The sequence below is a fragment of the Nannospalax galili genome, unplaced genomic scaffold, assembly GCF_000622305.1.
Source record: "Nannospalax galili isolate Female #2095 unplaced genomic scaffold, S.galili_v1.0 scaffold10, whole genome shotgun sequence".
In the NCBI taxonomy this organism is placed as follows: domain Eukaryota; kingdom Metazoa; phylum Chordata; class Mammalia; order Rodentia; family Spalacidae; genus Nannospalax; species Nannospalax galili.
The window spans coordinates 3,730,601-3,744,213 of NW_008331140.1; the positions used below are offsets into that span (position 1 = coordinate 3,730,601).

General features: G+C 36.1%; 1 pseudogene; it reads right to left on the bottom strand.

Moving 5' to 3' along the window:
• Positions 1–4,479: 4,479 nt before the first annotated feature.
• The window catches only part of LOC103725540, a 22,585-nt pseudogene continuing 13,451 nt past the window's right edge, over positions 4,480–13,613 (bottom strand).

The window sequence follows — 13,613 nt, forward strand, 5'->3', positions numbered from 1 at the left end:
TTTACCAGTTCCATCTATGTGAAGATAAGTCAAAGGTCCTGCTCGACCATTGTTGGCTTCTCTTGGAAGCATGGAGGAAATGATTCCTCCATGTTGACCCTCCTCTTTATAGACTGGACACTGTCTTAATAAACCAGTTTTTTAACTTAAAAAAATTCATTGTAGATATCTTTATTTTCTGTAGTTAGGTTTATTCAAAATATTTTAGTTTCTTGAGGTTACCATGAATGTGACGATTTCCACAAAAACTTTCTTCTATTTCTTAATGCTGGTACATAGAATGGGGAATGATTTTTGCAAATTAATTTTGTAACCCCCCACTTTGCTGAAAGCACTGATAATTTCTAGCTCTTTTCTGGTGTAATTTTTTGGATCTCTTCATAGAAAATCATATTATCTGCAAATAGAGGTAATTTGACCTCTACTTTTCCAATTAGTACTCTTCTAAATTCCTTCTCTTGTGTTGTTGCTCTAACAAGAGTTTCAAGCACTATATTGATAACAAGTGGAGATAGTGGACATCCTTGTCTAGTTCTTGATTTTGATGGGCATGATTCCATGTTCTCTCCATTTAGAATGATAATGGCCTTGAAATTTTTATACAGTTTTAATTATGTTGAGGTATGTTCCCTCCAGTCCAATTCCCTATTGGAATTTTAGTATATAAATACATGTCCAATTTTGTGAAAGACCTTTTCTGCATCTATTGAGATGACCATGTGATTTTTGTCTTTGAGTCCCTTTCTATGATTTATGGCATTTATTGTGTTAGGTGTATTGAGTCATCCCTGTATCTCTGAAATAAGCCAACTTGATCTTGGTGAATGAACTTTTTGATATGTGTCTGTATGTGGTTTCTGAGTATTTTGCAAGAATTTTTGCATCTATATTCATTAAGGAATATGCCTAAAGAAGGCCTGCAAGCAATACTCCTTAAATTAGTCAAAAAGATAGGAACAGAGGGAGAATTTTAAAACTCTTTCTATGTGTCCAGTATTTTTCTAAAGCAAAATCAGGTAAAACACAACAATAACAAAAAAGAAAACCATTTCTCACAAATTGAGACTGGCAGTTAAAGGAAAAAAATATCACTAAAGAAAACTAGTAAATTTCTTCAGACCACTTAGCATAAATCAGGAAACTAAACAATTTCTTGCACAACATAATAAAGTGACGGCAGTAATAAACTAAGAGTTTCAGTATTATATAAAAAACTAAATCAGAAACAAAATTCAAGGAATAATGTCATTAAAATGAGTAGAAACAACATATAGATATCTAATAAAGTTTTATCATAGTTTTCAATGAAGTTTTAAAACATGCTTATTAAAATTAAATTTCTTTGCAAATGTTAGTTTCTTAAGGACTCTGATTGTATAAGAATGTTTGTAATTTGCATGGAATACAGTATTGCCATCTAGTGAAATGTCACCAAATATAACCAAATAGGAAAAAAATAATGCGGTCTATTTCGGTAGGATGTTTGCAGTAGTGTGTATAACATATTAATACATGCTGCCTAGATTTGTCAGTCTAATATTTAAATGAAAAAAAACTGTTTATGAATGAGAATTGAGCTCTCATTCATGAAAAAAATTATTCTTGAGTTCTGATTGCCTGATCATATAAATATAGTTTAAGGCATACTCACAGTATGCCCAGATATTAGACAAAGGCACAGGCTAAATGCTCATCCTAGCGCCATCTTTTGTTAGTCTTATGACATTTGGCAATGTCTTTGCTTTGAACAGAAATTACAATTCTGCTATTTATCCCATGTTAAAAATTGGAAAATTGAAGACATATTCCACCACAATTTCCAATGCAAGAGGCATAATTGAAGTATGGGTATTTTTAATTTGATAATGTCCAGGGAATCTGGTACAAACTTACAAGAAATAATTACTACTTTGTAAATACCTTCCATGTTTCCTGTTGATTTAATGTTTGACACTAATTACTTATAAGAAAAATTTCTTATTGGTTACTTAGATATTTAGGCAGCTTTTCAAAATCCATCCCACAAATCTAGCCTGCAGCTAAGAGAGAGAATCCCGCTATTGGTTCAAGTAAAAATGAAACGATAGTTAAATTTCATATCTCCTTCTCTGTCTCTTTCTCAAGAGCTCATATGTGAGGGACCACACAATGATTATAACTAATACAACAATATCAAAATGCCTAAAAGATCACTCTGGATCCATCACCCTGGAGTCAAGCATTGGAGGCCAAAGGAAAAAATATGAGGATGAACTCAATGGATGAATGATCTTGGTAGGCCTTAAGAGTCTAAAGGGCTTTGATTTGAACAGTTAAAAGAAAGAGATCTACTGGTCTAGCTTCTCCTGGTTCCTTGTCTAAGGCTTCTAAGGCTTTTACTTCTCCCTCACATCTCTATCAAGCATTTCCTTTCCTTGCTACACATGGCTGTTATACAAATGGTATTAGTTATGCCTTTTTGAAGTCCACTATATATCTCACTGGAAGGGTATCTCAATGGTCACATCCAATAACTTCATGCAGAAAGAACAAACCTGATTCTCTCATTGCTCCAACTCTGTAAATGGCAGTTGCGGTTATCTTTTCAGGGTAGAGGAAATGATGAGGACAAGAGGTAAAAGCTGGACAAGTATTTCAGGGCACGAACTATGAAAGCAGCAGGTCCAGAAAAGCCCTAGATTCTCTGATTAGAATTGAAAGATAGGAGCTCTGGTATCTCATCACCTTCTAAATCAGCACCCTTGCCTAGAGCCTATACATGACAATGGGAACTAAACCTTCAATCTAGATATTAATCCTTTCTGGTGAAAATCTGTATCTCTAGATTTTCAAAAGAGAATTGGTTGATATTTGTTCTCTAATTTCAGCCCATATCCTAAATGATTTTAAGATTATCTCTTCATAGGGGCATATAGTATGGTAAAGAACAGAATCTACCATGAGGTTGAGGTACCATTTCTCCTTCATTTAGAGCTAATCCAGTTGGGCAAGTAGATGTCCTGGCTAAAGGACCACCACTAGAAAGGTAGGGTCACTTTAAAATAATGTCATTTTCCTTCCCAGAATTCTCATCCCCTAGTGTAGTTTCTACCATTCCAAGATTTTCAGTTGATCCAGCCAATTTTCTGAATCGTGATTCAGAGGGGCATAGCTATTCATTTTTCTTCTCTTCTGTCATTTCCTTTTGAATGCTGCCCAAACCTTTATTATGCTCTTAAACTTCCTGGTACTTTGGGTTCCTTGCTCTTTCTCTGAAGCTACTTTCCCAGTCGTGCAACTGACTGACACCATTATGTTTAAATTCATTCTGGCTTATCTCAAATGTGTTGATTTTTTGCCATGTCTTGTACATTCATCTCTTCTGGACAATTTTGCAGCTTGATTTCCTTCACTATTTGTTTCATGTAAACTATAATAAATTATCCACAAGCTTAAAAATATGTCTATATTCATAGAAACGTAAGTGATCAATTAGTGTACTGATTTTCATTCATAATAAACAAAAAGCAAATTAGAGCAACAATGAATTACATTTTTCCTTTGATAGTCAGATATTAGGTGATTATAGAATATCTAATGGAAGCAAGGTAAAAATTCTTAATTATTATTTACAGATATTTAAATTTATGCAGTCACTCTGTAAAACTTAAAATCTACAAAAATGTTAAATCAGTTGCACTGATTGACTTGGAAAAATTTTGGTCTGAAATTCATTTTATGCTTATAGTATCGTATGTACAGCATATTTTATATGTGGATGATACATGATGTGACTTTGTAATATAGTATGCAATAGAAGAAAAAAATTCAACAATGAGATATCATCTACAACTTCTTAGTACTTCCATACTACAGAATACTATGTAAAAATGGCACACACTGTCCTTACGTATGCTGACATTTTATGAAGTTATTCTTATTTTTTATAAGGTGTGCACTTTTATTATACTGGTCTCAAGTCAGAGTGCAGACAATTCCTAGCTGCCTCATACCTCAACCCACTCCAAGGAAGACCAAAAGCCTTCATACAATAAGTTAGGGGAACAAAAAGACGGGGCTCAAGTTGGCTGACCATTCAAAAATAAAAACAAAAACAAAAAAGTATTAAGGCAGATGATTTTCAAAAAACTGCGGTGCATAATTTATACAAAAGTGATGTTATTGTCTCCCCTGCATGTTTTCAGGCAATGGGATACACCATCCTCCTTTTAGGAATGGTGGTGGCTTTAGGGAGGGACTTCCTCTAACCAGGGATGCTTGGAATGATTTTTTAAAATGTACAATCAAGTCCTAGCCACATTGTAGAACTTGGAAATGCTTGATATAACAACTATTTTTAAATCCTGAGTCCAAAGCTCCAAAATAAAATTTAAAAAATACTTGTTTTTAAATAAAAAATAAATAAATAAAGCCATGTGAATGTTGTCTCTTTTCTTTTTCTGGACAAGCTAGATTTTTGTTAAGAAAGGATGTAACAGCTCACTCAGTTAAGTACCAGTCTGTCTCCAAGCATTTGCAGTGGATGATGGAAGGGCAAGACTCATTGTCCTCTTGTTTACTGATCCACATCTGCTGGAAGGTGGACAGTGAGGCCAGGATGGAGCCACCGATCCAACTGGAGTACTTGCGCTCAGGAGGAGCAATGATCTTGATCTTCATAGTGCTGGGAGCTGGAACAGTGATCTCCTTCTGTATCCTGTCTGCAATTTCAGAGAATGTGGTGGTGTACCAGAAAACACCATATTGGCATAGAAGTCCTCGTGGCCGTCAGCGTCACAATTCATGGTGGAATTGAAGGTAAGTTTCATGAATACTGCAGGATTCCATGACCAAGAAGGAAGGCTAGAAGATCGCTTTAGGCAGCGGAAGTGTACATTGCCAATGGTGATGACCTGGCCGTCAGGTAACTCATAGCTCTTCTCCAGGGAGAAGGAGGAGGCAACAGTGGCCGTCTCTTGCTCGAAGTCCAGGACAATGTAGCACAGCTTCTCCTTGATGTCACACAAGATTTTCTGCTCCGTTGTGGTGGTGAAGCTGTAACCAAGCTCAGTCAGGATCTTCATGAGGTAGTCTGTTAGGACCCAGCCAGCCAGGTACAGACACAGGATGACATGGAGGGGAGAGCATAGTCCTCATAGATGGGCATGGTGTGGGTGACCATGTATGTCGCTGGAGCCCATCATAACGGCAGTGGTACAGCCAGAGGCATGCAGGGACAGCATAGCCTGGAAGGCTCTGTACACAGCTAGTGTGTTGAAGGTCTCAAACATGATCAGGGTCATCTTTTCACAGTTGGCTTTGAGGTTTAGAAGAACCTTGGTGAGCAGCACGGGGTGCTCCTTGAGGGCCATACTCACCTCGATGTCATCCCAGTTGGTGACAGTGTCGTGCTCGATGGAGTACTCCAGGATCAGGATGCCTCTCTTTTTCTGGGCCTCATAGCCCACGTAAGAATGCTTGTGGCCCATGCCCATCATCAAGCTCTGATGCCGTGGGCAGCCCACGACAGACAGGAAGATGGCCTGGGGAGCATTCTTGCCCGCAAAAACGGTTTTGCAGCTTCCTGAGCCGTTTGACTACCAGCACAGGTATATCACCATCTATGGCGAACTGGGTGGACTGTGTGGACCAGAGGAAAAGCAGATACGAGAGATCTAGGCACTCAGAGTGGACACGGGACAGTAAAAATTATTCTTATTTTATATCTATTTGCTCTGTCAATTTTTAATAATAGACAAAACAAAAGCAACCTAATATTTTTACAATATTAATAAAATCAATTGTATATCATATATTCTGACATAAAACTTCTGCTTTTCTTTAAAGCTACTGGTTTGTTTACAAAATTTCCTCTCACTTTACTGATCATGAACAAATCTGACAATTTCTACAAGATTCTGAATTAGAATTCTGCTGTACTATTCATTCCTCCTAAGTTTTATGCACCAACATCAAGTATTGTTCCATCTTCTTTCAGCGATAAATTTTCAATATGCATTTTTTAAATTATAGTAAATTCACAAATTTTAATTAAGTAAGTAAATAAAGAAGGAAAACAAATAAGAACAAAGTTATTAAAATACTAAATTCTTAATTTATAGCAGTGCCTTGTAATACTGTATGTTGCCTAACACATGATATTTTTCTTTAAACATTTAAAATATTCTGTTTTCTGCTACTTAAAATTATGTTGTTTGCCAATGATTTTCTTGAGACTCTAAAAATACTAGAATTTTTTTATTTGACATGTTTATATAGCCAATTTTTATCTAACGCTGACTTCAATAACAATAGATGTTTTCCATTAAGATAACTATTTATATGATTATGAAACTGTCACTCTGCAAACTAAGGTTTTCAAATAGATGTTGGTAACAAAGAAATTAATGCACAGATACTTGTTTGCTTTCTGAACTAATTTTAATTTCTAAATTATTCATTTCATGTAGAAACTGAGTATTAATATCTTATACACAAATGCATATCTCAAAATGAAATGAAAAATTATGATTGAGTCATCTAAGAAAAATGATGACTCATTTTGTTGCTGGAAGTACACTGGTACATTCTGTAGACCTATTCTCAAGTGTATTTAAAGATGAACTGAACCATAATAGAGCTTGTTTCGTTTTACTAAGTTGCATTTATTTACCAAGGAACAAAAATATAGTATCTATCAATCTATCTATTTATCTATCTATCTATCTATCACCTATCTATATATCTATCATCTATCTATATATATATGCTATAAGTATATATGTACTTACTAGTATATATATACTATATCATGTCTCTCTATATATGTATATATTTAACTTGAAAGCAAAAACTAGCAGAGTTGTACTGCAACTTGAATCTCTTTCATGTGGGCATACATATATCACTCTGTGTGTGCATTTAATGTTCAAATTAGTTACAAACATTAGTTACTTGCAATGTACTTCAAGCTTAATAAACTTTATTTTTAGTGTAATCATGTGGTGCATTAAGGCACTTTCAGTGTACATTGAAGTCTGGCTGTGAGAATGTCAACCAGGATAAATAAATATAAATCAATAAAAATTTGGTGTGTATTCAAGGAACATTCCTGTGGACAGAAATCTGTGTAGGATACTGAGAATGGAAACACACTAAAAGGCATTGGATGAAAGAGCCTTACTAGTCTGAAGAACAGGATTGATATTATTGCCATGATAATATATTTTGAACAACAAAATAGAAGATTAGGGAAATATGTATTATATGTCTCCTAATTAACATGGGCAAGTTGGTAAAGAGGGAAGATACTGAAAACAATCAAGACTTTTAATCCCTTGAAACCATTATAAATTTCACATTTTTCTCAAAGCTTAGGACTTAGGGTATTTTGTATGGCTATGTAGTTTATGCAGAGTAAAATGTAAATATCCTTAGTGCACAGTTGACACACAAACATGTGCTTGAATAAATATATAAAACCTAGAACCACCCCCAGAAAGTTCTCTAAATCTATATTCAGTCAAATCCCTCCCACAGTGACAATCACTGTTCTTATTTGCATAACCATGTATTAGTTTAACTTGCTTTTCAATAACTTCATGTATATGTAACTTTCTTTCTTATCAATCTTCTATCACACGTGTCTTTTTAAAAAATATTTTTTACTTTGCTAAACTTAAAGAAACTGTATTCAGAATTTCATATATGCATATAAGGTGTTTTGATCAAATCCACGCCCACTTCTTCCCCTTCAACACCTACCAATATCTCCCCATCACTTTTTTCTGACAGCTTTGAGTACTCTTTCTTTCTTTTTTCTTCCTTCCTTCCTTCTTTCCTTCCTTCTTTCCTTCCTTCCTTCCTTCTTTCTTTCTTTCTTTCTTTCTTTCTTTTCTTTCTTTTCAAATGGGGCTTTTTGCTACTCTAACATTCCCCCCTCTGAAAAGGTAAGACCAAAATCTTTTAGGGATTACATAAGAGCTCCCAAATACTTTTGACATTTTTGGCCTTAGGAACACAATGTGTTGCTAAGAGGCCCAAGGACATTTTAACTTTTAGCCAAGAAACTGGCTACTTTTCTTTGGGGTCTTTTTTACCTTCATTGCCTACCCAATTCCTACCTCCTATTCTTATCACACCATCCTCTGAAGAGGTTATCAAAATTGCCAATAGAGAAACAGGACATGCTGAAGAAGCCAGAGGTGAGGCAATTAGGGTAGCGCTTCAGTGGGTCTATCTGAAAAGCTCCCAAATTGAATACCTCTTTTGTGTAGGGAGAAAACAAAGTCCTTGACTGGTGAATAGGGGATGTGAAGGAGAAGTTAGCATTACAAGTTCTAGACAGAGAACCAGAAAAAAGTCAGAACAAGGAGAATCTCAAATGTTTATATCAGAGTCCATTGAGATTTCTTGACAAGACCTTCCAAAAGCATTGCTCTATTTGGTTTCTTCTCATTTTCCTTTTGTCCGCCAAGTCTGGACTAGAGAGTGATGGACTCAGGTTTTGTTTTCAGGCACTTTGATACCTGAGTGGATAGAATCAGTGTCAGTTCCCTCTCAAAGGCTTCTAGATGGGGGAGAAAACAGATTAAACCATCATTTTAGAAGAATAATAGGTTATCTCCCTTAGCTACAGGTGAGCACTACAGTATTGCTAGTCATCTTATTGATATATGTGCAGTTATGCCTCTAACAGTGTATTTAGGTCATCAAATTATTATCTTAATAAGATTAAATCTATCCTGAGATATAGAGTACATAAAGTCCCTGCATAAAAAGTCCAGGTAGAAAACCATTTAAAATAACATTTTAATTTTTAGTTATTTCCTCCTGCCCCCTGCCAGTCTTGGAACAAGGAAGGCCCCAATTCCTCCACCTCAGATTTCTGAACTAGTTTACTAACTCAGACTAGCTAAATACCTGATTATAGATTGTTAAGTTTTTACTCAGGTGTCCCTGACACTGCCATCTTCCCTGGCTCCTGAGCAGCTGGACAGACCTGCCCAGCCAGGACTCTGGTAAGACAGATCATACCTACTGCACCACTACTCTATTCCTCTCACCAATCCCCATCTTGTCCCCTGCCAGCCATTGGTCCAAGCGTGTTCCAATTCCTTCACCACAGATCACTGAATTCACTTTCTAACCTTGACTAACTTAACTTCTTAATATAAACTCCAATGGTTCCTGATCTGCCTGACACAGACCAGCCCTCCTACTAACCTGACCAGCCTACATACTACCCTCTCTCACCATACACCCAGACCAGCCTACTACCCAGAAAGAATCTGAAACACACATCAATCTATTTTCCGTATCTAAACAAAAAACAGCCAAAATACATTATATAAAAAGAACCAAAATTAAGTTAAACCAAATCAGAGTAGAAAATCCTATTGGACACATAACCAACATAGAACATCCACATACCCGAAAGACAGTGCAAATGACATAAATATGAAAAACCAAGGGAACATGTCCCCAACAAAACCCCAGTAGTCCTACCAAAGTTCACGGAAATGAGAGCCACCCTGTGGAATCCCACAATGCAGAATTTAAATGAACAATCATAAACATGGTCAAAGAAATTAAAGAACACATAAACAACTAAAATAAAGAGGAAAGGCATAAACTTGTAATGGAAGCCCAAGAAAGATCAGAAATAATTCTTCACTTGAACAATGAATTCCCAGAACAGTGAAAAAAAATCCAAATGAAAATGAACATGGGATTGAAAAACTCAGTAAAACAATTAGAAACAACAGGAGAACATCTCACAAGTAGAATGAAAGAAAAGGAAAACAGAATATAGGATGGTAGGATGATAAAGTTGAAGATTTGAACTCCTTAAGAAAAGGCAATTCAAGAAGCACATAGAATACCAATTAGAAATGACCAGAACAGACACTTCAAACAGCATACCATAGTAAAATCATTAAATGTACAGAACAAAGAGAGGGTACTGAAAGCCGTTAGAAAAAAACAAGTTAATATAAAGGAAAGCCCATCAGAACTACAGCTGGATTCTGAATACAATCTATGAAAGTCAGAAGTGCCTGGACCAAGTATTCTCACTTCTAAATGACCATGGATGCCAACCCCAAATACTTTATCCAGCAAAACTATCTATCATGGTCAAAGGGAAATGGAAAGTTTTTCATGACATGCATAGGTTGAAAGAATACTTAACCACCAAACCAGCTCTACAGAGAATACTCAAAGCAATACCAAGACCCAAAGAAAGGAATGAGCATGCCCAAGAGGCTATAGAAACAAGACAAAGAATAATGGAAACACAAAAGGCCACAAACACAAATAAATTAAAATGACATTTTCCAATGCACATTTTTCAATAATGACACTAAATGTCAATGGCTTCAACTCTCCTATCAAAAGATATAGGCTAGTGGAATGGATCAAGAATGGAAAGCCATATTTTTGTTGTATTAAAAAAAAACTCACTTCAAGGATAGACAGTATCTTAGGGTGAAAGGTTGAAAAAACATTATTATAAGTAAATGGCTCTGAGAAGCAAGAAGGTTTTGCAACTCTAATATCTGACAAAATTGACATCAAATTAAAACAATCAGAAGAGATAAAGAGGGTTACTTCATTATAATCAAAGGAACAATCGACTGAAAAGATATTAAAATCATGAACATATAGGCACCAAACTTTGGAACATCCAATTTCATAAAAATAATACTCCAGGACTATAAAACTGTGCTTAATCCCATCTCAGGAACAGTAGATGATTTAATACTCCACTATCTTCAATAAGTATGTCAACTGGATAAAGAATAAACAGAGAAATATCTGAATCAAATAATGTACTTTAAATGGACCGAGCAGACATCTACTGAATATTCCACATAAGCAACAAAGAATACGCTTTCTACTCAGCAGCTCATGCAAGTTTTTCTAAAATTGACCATATTCTGGGACACAAAATACAAAATACAAAAAAATGAAATAATGTCAGGTGTTCTATCAGACCACAGTGCAATACAGCTTAAAATCAACAGAAAAAGAAGATATACTAACTACAGGAGCTCATAGAGATTAAACAACACACTCCTGAATGACAAATGAGTCAAAGACAAATTAAGAAAGAAAGAAAGTATTCCTGGAACAAAATGAACATGAGAATACAACACAACAAAACCTCTAGGACTGATTAAAGCAGTCCTAAGATGGAAGTTTATGGCTCTGAGTGCCTACATTTAAAAATCAGAAAGAGCACATGTAAATGACTACAGAGTAACCTCAAGAGCCTGGAAAGGCAAGAAGAATCCAACCCCAAACAGAGTAGATGAGAAGAAATTAAAAAAAAAATCAGAGCAGAAATCAATGAAGTAGAAATGAAGAATACAAAAATCAATGACTCTAAGAGCTGGTTCACTGAAAGGTTAACCAAGATAGACAGGCCCTTAGCTCACCTAACCAAAAGAAAACACAAATTCGAGGCTACAAAATCAGAGACGAAATTGGAAAAAATCACAGCAGAAACCATAAAAATACAGAACACTCTAAGGGAAAAATTTAAAAATCTGTATTCCATTAAATTAAAAATATAGAAGAAATGGATGAATGTTTAAGATCAAGGACACAATCAAAGTTAAACAAGAAGAGATCAACAGCTTAGACACATAACAAATAAGGAAATTGAAAAAGTAACACAAATCCTCCTGACTAAAAAATGTCCAGGTCCAGATGAATTCACAGCAGAATTCTTCCAGATATTCAAAGAATAACAGAACTACAACCAATACTGCTGAAGGTATTCAAAAAGATAGAAATAGAAAGAGAAGCCTCAAAATCCTACTGTGAAGCCAGTATCACTCTAATACCAAAACCAGTTAAAGATATAACAGAAAAAGAAATCTATAGACCCATATCCTTAATGAACATAGATGCAAAGATACTTAACAAAAACTCATAAATCACATAGAGACACACATCAAAAAGACACACCATGGTTAAGTCTACTTTGTTTCAGAGAAGCAGGGATGGTTCAGTACATGTAAGACAATAAAGATAAGAAAACATATAAATGGACTTAAAAACAAAAAGCACATGGCCATCTCAATAGATGAAAAAAGGCCTTTGACAAAATCCAACATGCATTCATGTTAAAAGTTCTAGAAGGAATTTGTTTGGAGGGAACACATCCCAACATAATTACAGTTATATACAAATATACCCATAGCTAACATCATTCTTAATGGAGAAAAACTGGAACCATTCTCAATAAAATCACGAAGCAAAAATAGATATTAAATGAAAATCCCAGTGCCAGAGTTGGGTGGCTCTCCTATGAGCTGTTGGCCATAGGGGTCCTAGAGGCCCCCAAAACAATAAAGGCCATTGCCAATAATGTTGGTTATATATGGGAAGTGGACAGTAAAACCCTACTGATGGAGACACCACATGATATAAACACAAGAGAGGAGGATCTCAAGCTTGGACTAAGCTGGAAACCTCATGCCACTGGGTGGTTGGCTTTCATAGTGCCAGAAGGTGATATGCAGATGACTGAGGGAGAACTAGCCCCTATAATTCTGGTAAACAACGGACTCCACATGCTCACAATCAATGTGCAAAACAAGATGTTTCAGCTGGTGCAATAGTGGTGCATCTAGTGTATGTGCAATCATTAACTTTTCTATTGGGTATAATACCTGCTCCTAGGGTGGAACACACATCTGTTACTATAGACCTGGCCAACCCCTGTGGCAGGGGAGGATAAAGGCCCCAGTGGGGAAGCCACTGCAATTGTTTTGTTAGATGGATGTGATGCAGCTGCTAAAGTACCTTCCAAACATTTGTGTTTATGCCCATAGGTTAACTTGTTAGGGCATACACAGTTAAGATATTCTTGCTTCTTTCTGTTTTCATTTTTATACTAGATGGGATCCCACTGAAATGGGATAACAGCCCATGGAAATCAGATGATGCAGAGATCCAAAATCTCAGTCCCTTGCCACCAGGGGAGGAAGATCATCCCACATCTATCACCCCTCCAATGCTCAGTGACCTTTGTGGAAGAGGTGGGCAGAAAGAATGTAAGGTCCAGAGGAAGGGCTGGAGTGTTACCTGGAAGTGTCCTCGGACCATTATCCAGGCAAGCTATACTCACACATCCTTCCCACGATTCTCAAGGAGTCTATGGGGGAGTCAGTTACCACTCCAACCCAATCAGTTGACCTTAGCTGCATGTGGGAAAGGATCTAAGGTTATATAAGCCAAGAAGGCCATAAGGCACCTCTCATCATTTTGTGAGGCTGTCAGGAAGTCACAGGACCTATATATGAATGTTGACTTTACAGCAGAGCCATAAACGGGTGGAGTGGCACCCACTCTATGCACTCTTAAAAAGTCCAATAAACTCATTAGGATAAAAAAAAAAAAACAGAGCTAATGGAAACCTGCATGATTCAACCAAAGTTGACCCCATGCTGGCAAACACTTTGGTCTTTGATTACTTATTTCTCTTTCCCCCACCTTAAACTTCATTGTCTAAATATTTTTCTGTAACCTTCTTCAAGCCTTTTATGGAAGAAGTGTATTAAAAATTGCTTCTATTTGGAATAAAAGACAAAGAAAAAAGAAAATACACAGGTTAATAATAA